The sequence below is a fragment of the Rattus norvegicus genome, chromosome 8 (genome assembly GCF_021556685.1).
Source record: "Rattus norvegicus strain SHRSP/BbbUtx chromosome 8, alternate assembly SHRSP_T2T, whole genome shotgun sequence".
In the NCBI taxonomy this organism is placed as follows: Eukaryota; Metazoa; Chordata; class Mammalia; order Rodentia; family Muridae; genus Rattus; species Rattus norvegicus.
Window position 1 is genome coordinate 37,330,545 of NC_141541.1, and position 4,426 is coordinate 37,334,970.

Sequence of the window (4,426 nt, forward strand, 5' to 3'; positions counted from 1 at the left end):
GGTCTCTCTACAGTGTGGAATACAACCTTATCTGGTTGCTGGACAAGGGAAAAGATGGACTTTTCTGGTCCAAAGCAAATGAAGTGTGCTTTGAACTCTTCTTAGCCTCTCTCTGCGGGAGCTGGCAGGAAGGAACTCTAGAGTCAGATTTTCACTTCAGAGGCATGCAGCCTGATACCAGAAGCTCATGCAAGAGAACCTGTCCTTGTCCCTGAACTGCAGAGCAGCGCTTTCATGTCCAGAAGGAGATTAGAACCCAAGGGACAGAGTGGTAGAATCGGCCAGGCACCCGTCTTCCAAAGAGAAGATGAAAGGCATTGTGTTTCATTGTTTCAGAGAGAAGGAAGTGGAAAATATTAAAGGGAAACAAGTCAAAGGAAGAGGTGAAATAGGAAATCCCTTTCATATGAAATGTGCCAAGCAATGAAGGAGAGGCCGTTAAGACCTGGGAGCATATGGCTGGTGCACCATGAGTCTCCCTCCCATTGGAAACTTTCACGAGATCAGCTCTGTAATCCTTTACTTAGGGCCTTACCTCTAACACATACACGGTTAGTGAAGACACAGTTGAATCCAGTCCTGTGATCTATCTCATTGTTAGACGTGTCAGTATGACACAGAGCACTGTTCTGGTCTCAGTCTCTAGCTTTTGAGGAAGATAGGTGAGAAATTTCAGTCAGGTATTTCTAAAAAAATATTGTAAAAGGCAGACTTGGTAGCTAAGACTTATGACTGAGAAAAAATACATTAAAATGCCACCTGCAGTGAAGTCTGTTTTATTGAACAAAGCATTATACTTGTTCACGTAGGAAAGATAAAACAGAAATATGTATTGGAGGTGATATTATCACTGCCCACTCTAGATGTGGGATTAGAGATCTACTGGTCTTCTTGTCTTGACATTTTCTAGTTCTCAGTTTTTAAATAGTTGGCACATTTAACTTTTAGTTTATAAAAGACCCAGATGCCACCTCTATATCCTGAGCATCATGAAACGAGAGAAACACCCATTGCCTCTCCGTCTCGGAAAGTAATGTTTCAGGGAAGATCATAATGTTGACACAGAATCTTTACCCAGAATGCCATTGTAATCGGATCACTTGAATGATAGACGTTCCCTAGAATCTTCTGTATCTCTGACCCATCAGAATACTGTGCCCTCTTAGAGAACTAAGAAATTACACTTTTGAAAAGTTTTTGCTTTTACTCTTCTCCTCTCTTTTTGCCCCTTTCAGAAGTATCTGCTATTCAAACAGATTTCAAAAGTGTGCAGTTTTCTTCATTTTATTTTGTTTAGTATGACATGGTGAGGGCAGGCTCATGGGCATGGAGATGAGAGGGCTACTTTTATGAACTTATTCTCTCTTTCCTCCTACTGTGGCTTCTGGACTCCAACTCAGACTTCTACAGCAAGCGCGTTCACCCATGGAAACATCTGGTCCACCTTGCTGCCCCCCCATCTATATTTTTTGAATGCCAGCAAAATAAAATTAAAGATGATCGCAGCACTGTGTTGTGCTTTAGCCTAGGATGAGCTAGGGTGTGAAATGATGGAAGGTAATTTGCTCAGTGTCTTCAGATGACAAGGCCTGTACTTAGTATTTTTGAGCTGGTCACAGGGAGTAAGGCCAGCATTGTTGATGGCTTAAGATGATTCCGGCTGGCATAAGATTTGAATTTAAAGGTATGTGATTTTTAAAAGCTCTTGGGGGCAGATGGGCTGGCAAACCACTTTATTAGTGGTTTATAGTTAAAGCCTTATTCCCCATTGTCTACTGTCTGAAATCGGGACCAGGATCCCATGGCTATTCACATGCTCACTGTAACAAGTCACAACAGGACTAACACAGTTGGGGCTGCTTTTAGACCTAAAACTCATGGAAAATGATCTCAAAAGTAAAGCCATTCTCTATCAATTTAGATGATTCCATAGCAAGCATTGAGCAAAAGGCTAAAGTGCTCTGTGTGAGACTCAGCCCCTCCTCCAGACACCATTTGGCTTTTAGCTGTGCAGGTCACTGTGGTCACTATAATGATCTTCTTAACACGAAACAGACAATGATGGCATTCAAGGGACAATGAAAAACTTCCTCTTAGCCAATTTTGTGGGTGGTAAAGACATTGTCTCTGTCTCAACTAAAACTGTGGAATGTGGAGAAACCATACGGTCTACCTTCCTTCAGGGGTCATAGTAATGAAAAAGAAAACTGTAGAAATTGCTTCCAATGGAGATTATATAGCCCCCCCAAATTACAGTCCCTTTTATGTTACTCCTCCTTGAGGAAAAATAAAGTGGAGGATGTATCCAGACACGATCTTAAGGAATCAGGATGGAGACCAAGTTGCCCTGATAACGGCTCAAAGGATGGTGACTCATTCTGTCTGTTTACACAGCCTGCATTTTCTGGTCAATTGTCATCTCTTCGCTTTGTGCTACACAAAAGGTAAGTTATTCTCCTGACAGGTTTATTTTTTGTGTTGCTTGGGAGAAAATAGTTCATTGTGCAACAGTTTTACGGTATCTAGCAGAGGTGACCAAGGCTGCCACAGTTTGGTATTATGGTAGGTTACACCAGCAGAAGTCATGAAAAGATCAAAGCACTAAAGCCTAGGGCCCCGGTGCAGCGCAGTGTGGGAATATTTCCTTGGTGTTGACAAAATCCAGGGTTTGATTCCCAGAACCACAGAAAATTAAGAAATAATTAGATGTCTTAGGTTTTGTAATCCAACATCTAAATAACCATTTGTCTATCCTTTTATCCATCAAATCATCCATCTGTCCTTTATCTAGCTATTTGCCACACATCAATAGATTTATCCAGCCATGCACTCACTCATCCATCCATAATCCATCCATCCATTCGTCCACTGATTCATCTGTCTCTCAAATATTTACTTAGTCTTTATTTGGATTTCAGACAAGGATGCAGGATAAGCGTTGAAGGACCAATGATTAAAAAAAAAAAAAAGACTAATCCATTTTGCCCTGCTTTTTCCACAAGCAAGGAAAATGAGCATTGAAAAAAAATCAATATAATTTCCAGAAGGGAAGTAGTATGTGGTGGAGACCCGTAATGAGAAGGCAGAACCTAATAAGAGACAGGATACAGCCACGGCCAAAGAGTATCTCCTCCTTGCGGAGGTAGAACTCAGGCTGATAGCAGATACAAGAGTGGGAAACATCTGGATCTTCTTAGCGTGTCTTCTCAAGTCCCTGAGCGCAGAAATGGTGTCTGCTGTGTTGAAGAAGGAAAGGAAATATGGAGGATAAAGATGTCAGCAACAAACCCGACATTTGGTTGAATGATATTCTAAAAGGGCTCAAAACCAAATCCATCCAGTTCCAATCATTCATCAGCCCCAAGGCAGTACAACGACCACATTGAGAGGCAAATAAAAAAAAAAAGGGTAGCTGTCTATACGTCTCTCAGCACACTCATGGCTGCAGGTGCTTGTGGCTATTGCACTTAGGAGATGGCCAAAGCTATGGTGAGCTTTCTGGGGTGCATTGGTATAATTTCTTTTCTCTGGTCTACGGGGCCTGAAATATTCAGGAAGTTCATTGCTTTTGGTGTGAAAATGGGAGGTTTGTTCCAACAACACATCAGCTTAATTAGGATCTTGCTTTTTCAGTGTGACTAGTGATTCTTTTCCGGCCTCATCCAAGATGAGCGTGCCTCGTGCTGGAGACACTGATTCTAGAATGTAGGCTGCCCATGCAACATTGAAGGTGTGCGACAGCCTTATCAGTTCTCTTGATCAGGAGATTCGTCTCTCTAACTCTTGTTTGCTTACTTGAGAGGTGATGAGCTTGAAAGTACCCAAGGATGGTTCCCATCCCACAGACTCTTGGCTTCAGAAGTTCTTGGTCACCGTGTTTCTGATCTGAGGAGCATTTTATTTTTCTGAGCTGATGATACTGAGTTATCCCATAGGCGGAGGAGGAGATGCCTAAGGCATGGAGCTCAGGTCACCGCTTCCCAAGAACCCTGGGAAAAGGAGAGCCCAGAGTGTTCCCAGCCTCCCACCAAAGAGGGAAAGTTGAGGATTATTTTTATCCACCACAAATGAAAGACTGCATTAACGGTTTTAGTGTTCTCCCAATGAAAGCAGGTTACTAGGGAAACTCAAAGAGTTGGTCCTGTTTGGGTGTCTTGGGAAGGTATAACTTTGAGATTGGGCTCAGTGGACAATTTCTAAAGAAAGGCAGCTCACTTTCCCCCGTGTAGGCCAACCAAGACACAGCTGCTGCTGTCTGCCAGACTCAGGACACCCTCTCTAGCAAGCATATCTTAATTATCTCTCTGGGTATTGAACCAGCCTCTCCTGTCCTGATTAGTAGCCCAGCATGCAGTCAGGAGGCAGGCAGCCCCGTGGCTTTCCTCGGATATGCATGAAGTCTGCAGGAATGGAACATGAAGTCTTG